General features: G+C 38.9%; 1 non-coding gene across 1 annotated transcript; it reads left to right on the top strand.

Annotated features, from left to right (window-relative positions):
• Positions 1-12,456: 12,456 nt before the first annotated feature.
• Positions 12,457-12,563, top strand: LOC113002515 (small nucleolar RNA R71). Its single transcript, XR_003268069.1, has one exon. It is a non-coding gene; the product is annotated as a small nucleolar RNA R71 (small nucleolar RNA).
• Positions 12,564-14,444: the final 1,881 nt, after the last annotated feature.

Below are 14,444 nucleotides of genomic sequence, written 5' to 3'. Positions count from 1 at the left end.
ACCTAAGTTTGTATTGAAACTAAAAATAAGAACAAACCTACCTAATGGATCCCTATGTACACACACCATGAAGATGTTAGGTGTACGAGTGATTTTACAAAAGAGGGTTGCACCACTCAAAACATTCATCATACCATCCCCAACTACTATAGGAGGCATGTTTTTCTCTTTTCATTTCTTTCATTATTTTTCTTCTTTCTTCCTCTCTTATTTTCTTTTTTTCATCTTGATTTATTTCTTCCACTCTTTTTTTTTCCTTTTTCTTTTCTCTCTTGTTTTTATTTCCATAACTTGAGGGAACTCAACTCATCTTAGATTCTAGACAAAGGGTCTTTATGACTAGTACCCTCGCCATTAACACTAGATGAATGATGACTCATGTTGGTTCCTAAGTTATGGTTCTATCTTGTTAGAGGTTTGAAAACAAAAGGTAAAAGAAACTATGGTTGAAACTAGCCAAATAAACACTAAAAGAGGTGTGAAAGATAAGGTAAACAACTAATTGGTAAAAGGAAAGCTATCTAGGCGGTTTGTCAAGAAATGAAAACTAGGCGAATCCTAAGAGTGTTTGGATGACCACATTCAAGGTTCCCAACAAAACACTCACTATCCTAAGGAAAAATTGCCAAAAATTATTATACACAAATGGAAGTTTGGTAACCTATTGGAGGCTCTCGACACACTTCCAATGAAAGGCCTTTTAGTTACAAAACTTGAAAGCAATGAAGGTAAGTGAATTGCAAATTACAAAATTACAAAATGGTCCTCAATTTTGGTGGGTGTTCTCTCTTTGGTGATTCACTCAATTTGGAATTCTTCTTAGTCCAATAGCTCTTAAGGTGGTTGGCCCTTTTTTCTTGACTCAAATTCTTCAAGGGATGGCACCAATCCTCTTTCCAATTCCCTATATGGCAACCCACAAACAAGGAAACAAAGAGACAAACAATAACCAAAGACCAAAAAAAAATGAAACGAAAGCTAAACCAATGGAGTTTTAACAAGACAATTTTTCAAGGATTATTTAACAATTAAAGCAATGAAAAGGACATAGAAGCAAGCTAGGACTCAAAGAGAAACTTAGAATGGCTCTAGAGTAGAGTAAAAAAACTGAAAAAAAAGACTCAAAAAAACCTCTAGCTTTGGCACTTGTCTTCACACTAATTTTCAATTGAAATTTCGGAACTAAGATTGGTATAACATAGGCACCAATTATAGAATAAATTTTGAGCCAAAACAACAAGCACACTTCCCTTTCATTTTTTTTTCCTGAATACTGATTTTCCTTCCAACTTGTGTGATTTTTCGTATTTTTTCCTTTCATCCAAATCACTTGTTTCTTTTTTTCTAACTTTTTTCCAGATGTATAGAAAATTCAGTAAAAATTTCAGCTCAAAATTTGAAGTAACAAATTCTCTGTAATTTTTACAAGTTTGTATGTCCAAGCTGCCAGCACCAGCGATTTTGTTTTTTAAGCATGGTATATTGATTGCCTTGGGCTTACTTTCAACCTTCCTATGTATGTTGAACTCACTAGGATTGTTTACCACATTTTTAGGAGTTCAATATTCACTTAGGATCAACATTTCAGCCAGCAATTCAATCACCTAAACTCAAATTCACAATAGGCACAATCATAAGGAAACCTAAAAGTTCAAGAAAAGGTTCACAATCAAAGACAGTCTAAGAATTTTGCATGAACATGTTAAGGGCTAATTAACTTGAAAGATTTGACTCAAATCAAATAATAGGCTAAAAGAATTTGATACACTCATGAGAAAATGAGTTAGACAAAGAAACAAGAAAATAAAATCCAGCACAACATAAGAAATCTTATGTGACAAGTTTCATGACTAGACATGACTTCTATGACAAAACTACAATAGGTGAACAAGTCACTCTAGATTTTTTAGGTTTTATTCTACTTTAATATTTTTGTAAGAATTTTATGGTTTAGGTTTCAGCCACAAAAAATAACAAGACAAAACTCAAAGGAACCTAAACTCAACGCAATCCATGGTTTAAGAACAAGAAATTTGAACCATAGAAAATAAAATCTAGCTTCTATAACTAGTTTAATCGGTGAAAACGCTAAAGAATCATGTTAACAACATTTAGCACAAGATATTTGAGGAGATACATGGAGAAAAAAATGAAGAAAAAACAATGGAAGAGAAGGTAAAGCAAAAAATTAATGGAGGTTTAAGGAGCACCTACTTGAAGCTCTTGTGCTCTGATTACCACTTGATGGAAACTTGCTTGTGGGGCTTCTATTGAGGCTGGATCTTTGAGCTTCAATGAGGTCCTTTAATGGTGATTTCTCACCATGGAGATGCAGCGGAAGACAAAGGAGAAGTGGTGAGAGGAGGCGCCATCCACTAGGGAATAAGCCATGGAAGAAGGAGCTTCACCACCAAGATGAGCCTTGGATAAGAAGCTTGGAGAGAATGCTTCAATGGAGGAAAAGAAAGAGGGAGAGAAAGAGAGAGGGGGGAGCACGAAATTGAAGGAATAAAAGAGGTAGAGAAGTGGAACTTTGAAGTATGTCTCACAAGACTCTCATTCATCAAAGTTACAACAAGTGTTACACATGCTTCTATTTATAGACTAGGTAGCTTCCTTGAGAAGCTTTCTTGAGAAAACTTCCTTGAGAAGCTTCTTAGAGAAAACTTCCTTGAGAAGCTAGAGCTTAGCTACATACACACCTTTCATAACTAAGCTCACCTCCTTGAGAAGCTTCCTTAAGAAGATTCCTAATGAAGCTAGAGCTTAGCTACACATACCTCTCTAATAGCTAAGCTCACCTCCTTGAGATGAGAAGCTAGAACTTAGCTACACACCCCCTATAATAGCTAAGCTCACCCCCATGACAAAAAACATGAAAATACAAAAAAAGTCCTTACTACAAAGACTACTCAAAATGGCCCGAAATACAAGGCTAAAACCTTATACTACTAGAATGGCCAAAATACAAGGCCCAAACGAAGGAAAAACCTATTCTAATATTTACAAAGATAAGAGGGCTCATACTTAGCCCATGGGCTCGAAATCTACCCTAAGGCTCATGAGAACCCTAGGGCCTTCCCTTGGATCTCTAGCCCAATCTACTTGGAGTCTTCTACCCAATGCCCTTGCGGGATAGGATTGCATCACCTTAGGATAGAGGATTTATGTTTTCTTATTTAGCATTACTGTTGTGTTAAGTTACTTAGTTAGGGTTAGGTATTTTAGGACCTTAGGTAGTTTAGAAGCCCATTAGGGGCAATGTGGTTAAAAAGGGGGTGAAAACCCCTGAGTATCTTCTGGGATTCACGATGAACGCGCTAAGCATGCCTGCTACGCTTAGCCGGTTCATCACAACTGTTAAATTTTTTTAGATTTCTTATGATCACGCTAAGCAGACCATGTCATGCTAAGCGCATTCATTTTAGCTATTGAACCAAAACGATGTAGACGCTAAGCACACATGTGCGCTAAGCGTCAACGGTATACTGAGATACCCAGTGTAGTTCAGGCGCTAAGCCCAGCTTGCTGAGCTAAGCACCACTTAGGTTTTGTTTCTTTAACCTTTGTAATAAGGCTAAGCGTGCCTATGCGCTAAGCCTCAGTGTCTCTCTGTTGAGGCTGAGCTAAGTGCCAGCATGTGGTGCTAAGCCTCAGTCCTCTACTGTTTCTAAAAATTGTAGACTTAGGCTAAGCGCCCCTGTGCGCTAAGCCTATTATGCAGAAAAAAATGTTTTTTGTGTCCTCAAGCTAAGCACCAGCTTGCTACGCTTAGCGCTTGTGTTAATTCCATAAGGCGCGCTAAGTGCCAGCATGCTGCGCTAAGCACCTAGCTCTGTTTTTAGTTTAATTTTTCTATTTTCTTGAGAATAAACATGTGCTAATCTTGTGTGTTTTGTCTTATATTTTTCAGATGACTTCTAGGAAAAGAAAGTCACCATCTACACCCACACAAGTTAGATTTGATAGATCAAGATTTACTTCCCAAGAGGCTTGGGAAAGATATACAGACATTATTGTGCCTAGGAAGCTTCTGCCAGAGAGGAACGTGGTGGTCTATTATACAAAATTTGATGAGTTCAAGGAGGAACTTGAAAGACACCACTGGGACGAGGAGTTGACTGACTTTGGGGATGGCAACATTGATGTTGCCATTGTGAAGGAATTATACGCCAACCTCTATGACCCCAAGGACAAATCACCTAAGCAGGTGAGGGTGAGGTCATCAGATTAAATTTGATGAGGATACGCTTAATACTTTCTTGAAAACCCCTATTATTATGGAAGAGGGGGAATCACTCTGTGCTTATTCCAAATTTGCACTCCTGAGGCCTGATCCTCAGGAGTTAGCTGCTAAGCTCTGTATCCCGAGGAGGGGATTCAAGCTTAATGCTGATGGGTAGCCCCTGAAGATTTTGAGCAAGAACATGACCACCTTAGCTCAGACATGGAGTGTTCTTTCCTTCTCTAACTTGATTCCCACCTCCCATACTTCTGATGTCACTCTTGACAAGGCCAGACTCATTTATGGCATTATTATGAAGATGGATTTGAATGTGGGATACCTCATTTCCCACTAGATATCCCTCACTGCTGAGCATGAAACATCCAGACTTGGATTTCTGACCTTAATTATAGCTTTATGTAAGGCTAGGGGAGTTCAGTCTGACTTTAGATCCTTGGAGAGCCTGAGTCCTCCCATTAATTTGGCTTACATTAAGAAGAAATGTTGGACTCTGGATGATCCAACAATAACTTTTTAGAGGACCCAGGAAAGCCAGAGGGAAGAGATCTGAGGCCCCTTCCACTTCAGCATTAGAGGCACCATGATCGAGGCCGTACCCGAATCAAATAAACATGAAAATACAGTAACTAGGAAGTGATCCTAGGTCGTTTCCCAACGATCAATGATAAACCAAATGTTCATAATATACTTGCAGTAGTAACGATTGGGGGGGTTTGTTTGTTTTGTGATTTAAGGAGCAGAACAAGTAAATTGGAATACGAAACTAATGATATTAAAAATGGGTTGTTTCCTCTGATTCAGAAGCCATTCTCTTATCCTGGGTTATGGAGAATTTGTCACTAACAGTTAACCACTTAGTCCAACCCTATTTCAATTTACTAAGCGAAAATCAACTTAGGGTTGTCAATACGTGATTAGGCACCACATACACCAGTTAGCCCTTCGTCCATTAAGCATGAACGCAAGTTAGGCTCAGAGGCAATTAATCGAACACGAAGCGTGCACTGATTAATGTTGTTGAATTTGAGTTAACTGGTGAAGGGAAAACTGCCAGGGAACCACATTATAAACGAAACCTCAAAGAGAGTTGGGCTTCATCCTCAAAAGGAAACAACACCAGAATATTTAGCCTTCCATAGATTCAAACAAAAAACGTAAATGAAACGTAAATAAACAGAAACGTAAATGAGACAGAAACGAAAATGAAAACAGAAACGTAAATGAAAGTAGAAGAAGAAACAAGAACGAAATTGTAATTAGAAGCAGGAAATGGAAGATTGCATTACGTGAACAGTAGCATCCAAGCAGAAAAACGTAAAACCCTAAACAAAGCTCTGAATAATGAATGGCATAACAGAATAGCCTTGCACGAATCCCAAGGCTGCTATTTAAAAAAGAGTCACTCAAAGTCACTGGGCCCTATTACAATACTCTGGCCCAAAACGAAATAAACACTAAACCACATAAAATAAAATTGCAAAATTTCCTAATTAGAAATTAACTGAGGTAAGCGCTTCTTTATTTGCCCTCTTCAAGTCCACAACCAAAATCCGGATTAAGCCCAATGTTTCATTAATTCATGAAATTAGATTAAAAACATCAAATTATCTAAATGAGCCCAAATAATAAAACTGCCTAATTAATTGACAATTAAGACCAATCAGTAATTAAATTGGTGCAAAAAGGGTTTAGAAAATAGAAGAAAATGATGGAACATCAAAACCCCCCATACTTAACCTTTTGCACTCCTGGGCAAAATGAAACAAAGAAAAAAATCCACGGATATTCAAAGAGAGACAAACGAAAACATTCACATATTTCTCAATGAACATCAAGGAATGAAAGGAATGGGTAACATCTAACATAAGGAGATCCGAAAAGTCAAGACATTCATGAAAATCATCCAAGCAACCCAATCATGGCAAAATAGTTAATCAGCTCAAGAATGAAAAGTGATAAAGCCTCACAAGATATACACTCTATCTCTCAAGTGTCTAGGCTACTATTTACCCTCAAAGCACCTATGAAAACAAACACCACATAAACTTGGCAAGATTCTAAAATTGACAATCAACCCATAAACACAAGCACATGAGGATCAAAAGGTCTTTTAAGGTTGTAATGGGGCCAAGGACAAGGTATGGAAAAATATGGAATAAGTGGCTGAATCCCAAAGGAATAGAGGAGCAATGGGGAATAAGTGCATATTAAGAAAAAAATAAGAAAATAAAAAGAAGTAAAGATAAAATTTAAACATAAAGAGTAGAACCAAGAGCCTCATCATTCTTTTGTCATTTAAGATCTTATTCACTCAACTTTACTGCTTTTCTTTTTCTTTTTCGAATTTTTATTTATTTTTTTATTTTTTTATTTTTTTTTACTCTGTAGCCTTTGAGAAACAGCATCTCATTCAGCATGTCCAACATTTAACCAATATGCAATGTACATCAAGTATGGCTCAAAATATATCATGAAGCATGGCCAACAAAACATGTTATCCAATGAAATAAAACCCCCTGAACTTATTCCCAAAACAATTCCAAAGCTCCAAAATTCCTTAAGGATATGGTGATATCATGGTTTTTCACTTAAGGCTTGTAGTGAGCTTCAAAACAAGGAAAGGGAAACAAGGCTCAAAATGGCTATCAAAGGAATTAAGTCAAGGTAAGTCCATTTGGCTAGAAGCTTATAAGAACAAAATTGCCTCAATCATTTCCAAATATGCATGTGAATTAGGAAGCATCAACAAGAATCAAGCCAAGGCTATTGTGCAAGCAATCAATGGGGCAAAACACACCAAATGATTATGATGATGGATGGCTCAAATTCTCACAAAGGTAAACTCATCACTTTCAAATTGAGCTTTCAAAACTATCATGACATGTAGAGGAGAATCAAAGATTTCAAGTCACAAAATGTCAAAAACTTTTATTTTCAAAACAATTACCCATTTCTTGAACATATCCTATAATTCAAAGAAAAACATGCAAATTCGTACATGCACACAGAATTGACCCAAAATATTAAACTAGAAATCCGACGAAACTAACAACATTAACAAATTAACACAACTAACAAATTAACAAAATCGACAAAACTAGGAAAACCAAAGAACACTCCCCCCCCCCTACTTAAACAACACATTGTCCTCAATGTAGCACAATTAAAAGATTAAAACAATTAAACCATCAAATAGAATTGGACAAGTGTAATAAAAGCAAAGAAGGAGATAGGAAAAGAAGAACTACCTAACTCTTGGTGAAGGAAGAGTAGGGTGGAGTAAGGAAGTCTCTTCCACCACTACGTCCACTAAAGAAGGGTTCGTGAGGAATGGCTTAAGTCGATGTCCGTTGACCTTGAAGCTCTTGTTTGTGGAGTCGCTTTTGATCTCAACAAAAGGAAAAACATTAGTAACAACAAAAGGACCAATCCACTTAGACCTCAACTTACCACTCATGAGTCCAAGCCTAGAATTATACAATAGCACTTTTTGGCCAACCATGAAGTCCTTCTTAACTATCATGCTATCATGGAACTTCTTGGTCTTTTCTTTGTAGAACTTGGCATTCTCGTAGGCTTCTAGGCGGATTTCATCTAACTCACTCAGTTGCAACTTTCTTTCCTCACCAGCTTGATCCATAGAGAAGTTGCAAGTCTTCACTGCCCAGCATGCTTTGTGCTCAATTTCCACTGGAAGATGACATGCCTTTCCAAAGACAACCCGATAAGGAGACATTCCTATGGGTGCTTTGTAGGCAGTCCGATGTGCCCAGAGAGCATCATCAAGCCTGGTACTCCAATCTTTCCTGCTTGGCTGCACAATCTTCTCTAAAATTCTCTTGATCTCCCTGTTAGAAATTTCTGCCTGTCCATTAGCCTGGGGGTGGTATGGTGTGGATACCCTGTGTACCACCCTGTACTTTTTAAGCAGGGCATGCATTGTTCTGTTGCAAAAATGGGTTCCTTGATCACTAACAATTGCTTTAGGTACTCCAAACCTGCAAAACAGATTAGACCTGACAAAATCTGCTACAACTTTAGCATCATTAGTTCTAGTGGGCTTCGCTTCCACCCATTTTGAAACATAGTCAACTGCAAGGAGAATGTAAACATAACCAAAAGAGACAGGAAAAGGGCCCATGAAATCTATACCCCAGACATCAAACACCTCACAGAATAGCATAGGTTGCTGAGGCATTTGTTGTCGCCATGCAAGTGTATTTCCTGCTCTTTGACACTGCTCACAAGTACTGCAGATCTTCCACGCATCTTTAAAGATGGTGGGCCAATAAAAACCACAATCAAGCACTTTGCTAGCTGTCCTTTGAACACCCAGATGACCTCCCGGTGCGGAAGAATGGCATAACTGCAGGACTGAGTCAGTCTCATGATTTGGAATGCACCGTCTAATGACCTAATCACTACACAATTTCCACAAGTAGGGGTCATCCCAAATAAAATGCTTAGCATCACTTTTAATTCTATCTTTTTGGGCCTTAGATGCTAAGGGAGGAAAAACAGAAGCAACTAAATAATTGACAATGTTAGCAAACCAAGGAGTAGAAAGAGACTCAGAAATACTATACAATATATACAAATGATCATCCGGGAAATCATCCCGAATGGGTGTATCCGCATCCGTTACATGTTTGATCCGACTCAAATGATCAACAACTAAATTTTGTGCTCCGCTCCTATCACGGATCTCCAAGTCAAACTCTTGGAGCCAGAGCATCCATCGGATCAACCTAGGCTTAGAATCAATCTTCTTCAACAAGTACTTTAGAGCTGCATGGTCAGTATAAACAATAATGCGGGTACCAAGCAAATAAGATCAAAATTTTTCAAGAGCAAAAACTATGGCTAGAAGCTCTTTCTCAGTAGTAGTATAATTCGCTTGGGCAGCATCTAAAGTCCTAGAAGCATAGTATATCACCCTAGGCAATTTATCAATTTTCTGAGCAAGGACAGCCCCCAATGCATAATTTGATGCATCACACATAAGCTCAAAAGGGGCTGTCCAATCGGGTGCCTGGATGATGGGGGTGGTAGTCAGCGCTCTTTTGAGGCAATCAAAAGCCTCTTTGCATCTGTCATTAAAGTCAAACTCCACCTCCTTTTGCAACAAGTTGGAAAGTGGAAGGGCTACTTTGCTAAAATCCCTTATAAAGCATCTGTAGAATCTTGCATGACCAAGAAAAGATCGCACCTCTCGCACACAAGAGGGGTAAGGCAATTGTGAAATAACAGAAATTTTTGCAGGATCTACTTCAATACCCTTATTGGAAATAATGTGGCCTAAAACTATACCTTGCTCAACCATAAAATGACATTTTTCAAAATTTAGAACAAGGTTAGTTTCAATACATCTATTCAAAACTTTTTCCAAACTATCCAAACAACCATCAAAAGAGGATCCATACACAGTGAAATCATCCATAAACACCTCTATGCAATTTTCTAAGAAATCACTGAAAATACTAATCATGCACCACTGGAAGGTACCAAGGGCATTGCACAGGCTGAAAGGCATCCTCCTATAGGCAAAAGTGCCGAAGGGGCAGGTGAATGTGGTCTTTTCTTGATCCTCAGGAGCAATAGCAATTTGCATATAACCAGAAAAACCATCAAGGAAACAGTAGTGAGATTTACCTGCCAGGCGCTCAAGCATCTGGTCAATGAATGGCAGGGGAAAATGGTCCTTTTTGGTAACTTGGTTCAGCCTCCTATAGTCAATGCAGACTCTCCAACTGTTCTGCACCCGAGTAGGAATCAACTCCTCCTTCTAATTTTTTATCACTGTGAGGCCGGTCTTCCTTGGGACTACCTGGACGGGACTCACCCATTGGCTGTCAGAGATAGGATAAATGATTCCAGCTTGCAAAAGCTTGGTTATCTCCTTCTTCACTACATCAAGAATCACCGGGTTGAGTCTTCTCTGTGGCTGTCTTACTGGTTTAGCTCCATCCTCTAAATTTATTCGATGCATACATGTGGATGGGCTAATACTAGGAATGTCCGCCAGGGTCCAGCCTATAGCCTTCTTATGCTTCTTGAGAACAGACAACAACTTCTCCTCTTGCTCATCAGCAAGGGAGGCAGATATAATCACTGGAAAACTTTTGCTATCATCCAAGTAAGCGTATTTTAAATTTGATGGCAGAGGCTTCAATTCTGGTGCGGTTGGCTGGATAGTGGTAGAAGGAGATGGTTTCTCAGCCTGTACCTCATAAAGAAAGTCAGAGGTATGTGTACTTCCTGAAACATGGTTAGTCCTATCTGACTCAATAAAATAAATCTCAAGAGGTAAAATACCACCACCAGACATGCAATCAATATCACTTTCATATTCACTCTCAGCATCAAATTCAGACATATGATCAAGTACAATTTCAGACTCAATGCATGAAGAGTGAGAGGCATGCAGATTAGAGTAAAGATCAGTCATGTATTCATCAACAACATGGTCAATTATTTCAGCACGAAATACAGAAAGATCTTCAGATGGGTATTTCATAGCATCCAGAATATTAAAATGAACAGTTATATCACCAAACTCCATGGATAGTGTGCCTGCATAAACATCTATCTTAGTTCTAGCAGTTTTCATAAAGGGTCTGCCTAGAATGATGGGAACCAATCCTTGAGAAAATCCATCCTCCATATTCAAAATATAAAAATCAACAGGGAAAATCAGTTCACCAACTCTAACTAAGACATCTTCTATGAAACCAACAGGATAGGCAACACTTCTATTAGCTAAATGAATTACCACATCAGTTGACTGCAAGGGACCTAGAGATAGAGAATTAAAAATAGACAAAGGCATAACACTAATAGAAGCTCCTAAATCTAGCATGGCATTGTCGAACTTACTATTCCCTATAATACAAGGTATGCTGAATGTACCTGGATCTTTACATTTTTCAGGAATTTGGGAAACAGATTTACCAATCAATGCGGAGACATTTCTGCCCATGCTAATTTGTTCACTTCCTTTAAGCTTCCTCTTATTAGTGCACAGCTCTTTCAAGAATTTGGCATATCTTGGAATCTGCTTTATTGCATCCAGCAGAGGTATGTTTACCTCTACTTTTCTGAATGTTTCCAAGATCTCTTTCTCTGCCTCTTCCATTTTTTTGTTGGAAACTACTCTTGGAGGGAATGGAAGAGGAGGGATGTGCTGCTTCTGCAAATCAGGATTACCAATGGAAGATTCACCTGCACATAAATTGTTAGGTAAATTTTTGTCATCACCTTTTTCTGGAGTAGAGTGAAGTTTGGCAGGTTCATTTGCAGATGAGGAAGGTGCTACGGGTTGAGGTCCTTGACACTGCTTTCCCGACCTCAATGAAATGGCACTGACATTTTTGGAATTTTGGACAGCTTGGGAAGGCAGCTTGTCAGAATTCTGGGACTGTTGTTGATTCAATTGTGTAGCCAATTGTCCCATCTGATTGGTTAAGCTCTGAATGGAGGCTCTGGTCTCTTGTTGAAACTGCATGTTCTGCATAGTCATTTGCCTCACAAGTTCTTCGAGGGAAGGTTGTGGAGGGGCCTCAACTGTTGACTGTTTCTGGGGCTGTTGCTGTTGTTGGATTGGTGGAGGAATGTATGGTCTGCTTGGGCCAGCAGCATTTTGGAAGGAAGGAGCAGGCTGCTGTTGTTGTTGCTGAGGGCTAGACCATCTGAGATTAGGGTGATTCCTCCATCCAGGGTTGTATCTGTTGTTGGAGAGGTCATAATTGTTCTGCTGTGGTTGATTTTGCTGCTGAGGTTGAGGAGGTCTATTGTAAATATTTGCAGCATAAGCTTCGGGCTGCTCAATTGCTCCAGGTTGCTGCATGGAAGGGCAAAGGTCTGTATGGTGGTCAGCAGAGGAGCACAAACCACAGACCCTTGCGACAGGTACAGATTTTTGGTTCAAGGCCAGCTGGGTTACCAAGTTCACCAATGCGTCCAGTTTGCCTTCAAGCTTCTTAGTTTCAGATGATGCAGCTGAGTTTGTAGCTACCTCATGCACTCCTCTAATGACTATCGCATAATTTCTGGCGCTAAACTGCTGGGAGTTGGAAGCCATCTTCTCAATTAAATTTTTGGCTTCAGCAGGAGTCATGTCTCCAAGGGCTCCACCACTGGCAGCATCTATCATACTTTTCTCCATATTACTGAGTCTTTCATAAAAATATTGGAGAAGCAGCTGCTTTGAAATCTGATGGTGAGGGCAACTAGCACATAGTTTTTTAAATCTCTCCCAGTATTCATACAGGCTCTCTCCACTGAGTTGTCTAATACCTGAGATATCCTTCCTGATGGTTGTGGTCCTGGAAGCAGGGAAATGTTTTTCTAAGAATACTCTCTTAAGGTCATCCCAGCTCGTGACAGACCTTGGAGCAAGGTAATACAGCCAGTCCTTTGCCACTCCCTCTAAAGAATGAGGAAAAGCCTTCAGAAATATATGATCCTCTTGGACATCTGGGGGTTTCATGGTGGAGCAGACAATATAAAATTCCTTCAAATGTTTGTGCGGGTCTTCACCTGCAAGGCCATGAAACTTTGGAAGCAAATGAATCAATCCAGTTTTAAGAACATATGGGACATCCTCATCAGGGTATTGGATGCACAAGCTTTTGTAGGTGAAATCAGGTGTAGCCATTTCCCTTAGAGTCCTATCACAGGGTGGAGGTTGTGCCATGTTCTCAAAATGTTCAAAATCAGAATGCTCAGAATCAGAATGCTCAAAATTATAATGCTCAAAATCAGGATGTTCAAAATGATCAATAACAGAATGCACAGATTCACTAGTAATGGAATGCTCAGGATGATCAAAAGGTATAAAATGATGCCTAACTAATCTATGAAATGTCCTATCTATCTCAGGATCAAAGGGTTGTAAGTCAGATGGATTGCCTCTAGTCATACACTACATTCAGCATGCACAACTAGTTGCCTTGTCATGTAAATAAAGGTGCAGGTTTGAACTACAGCTACCCTCAAATGATATCCAAATGACTTGAAATTTTGTGAGCAACCTTATAAAATGATGAGAAGATAGCACCAAAAATTCCAGGCAAAAATTCAAAGTCTAACTATGGAAGCTAAAAATGGTAGGTTAAGAAAAATAAGTGAATAAAACTTGAAAAATAAAAAAACTTTTGACAGAGTCACTTTTTTTGGACGATGGAGACCGTATGGCTGGCTGCCACGGCGTAGGAAATTTTTTTCTACCCCAAATACATATATAATAAATGCGATTCTGATAACCGAAGCAAAAGTTATGGCCGTTTGAAGTTTCGACAAACACAAAATTTGCTACTTTTTTGGAACTTTCAAATCTAGCCAAACTAAAGGCTCTAGCTATTTTTCCCACAAAATATAGATTAAAAGAAGTTACCACAAAAAAATTCAGCCAAAAATAACAACCCTAGCTACTAAAACAAAAAATCTCAAATAATTCAGCATGGGTGGTCGCTAAAATCCGTCTCTACTTGATTTCTACTACTACTCTGTCTTGCCGCAAGCAAAAGTGGTCGCTAAGTCCGTCGCAAAACACTATTCACAGCAAAACACCCAAAACTAAAACAGGGAAAGCGCTTAATAGGAAAACTAAAACAGAACACACACTACACAGAATACCAGGACACTAAACAACACTAACACACATACTAACACAATACTAATAATTAAACTTAAAACACGAAAGAATTAAAAACACAACACTAGCCAGTTATTATGAACCTTTGGACACTGCTCCCCGGCAACAGCGCCAAATTTGATTGAGGCCGTACCCGAATCAAATAAACATTAAAATGCAGTAACTAGGAAGTGATCCTAGGTCGTTTCCCAACGAGCAATGATAAACCAAATGTTCATAATATACTTGCAGTAGCAACGATTAGGGGGGTTTGTTTGTTTTGTGATTTAAGGAGCAGAACAAGTAAACTGGAATACGAAACTAATGATATTGAAAATGGGTTGTTTCCTTTGATTCAGAAGCCATTCTCTTATCCTGGATTATGGAGAATTCGTCCCTAACAGTTAACCACTTAATCCAACCCTATTTCAATTTACTAAGCGAAAATGAACTTAGGGTTGTCAATACGTGATTAGGCACCACATACACCAATTAGCCCTTCGTCCATTAAGCATGAACGCAAGTTAGGCTCAGAGGCAATTAATCAAACACGAACCGTGCACT

Source organism: Glycine max, chromosome 8, assembly GCF_000004515.6.
Source record: "Glycine max cultivar Williams 82 chromosome 8, Glycine_max_v4.0, whole genome shotgun sequence".
NCBI classification, from domain to species: Eukaryota; Viridiplantae; Streptophyta; class Magnoliopsida; order Fabales; family Fabaceae; genus Glycine; species Glycine max.
Note: the sequence above shows the minus strand (reverse complement) of the source record. Positions and strands in the feature narration are given on the sequence as shown.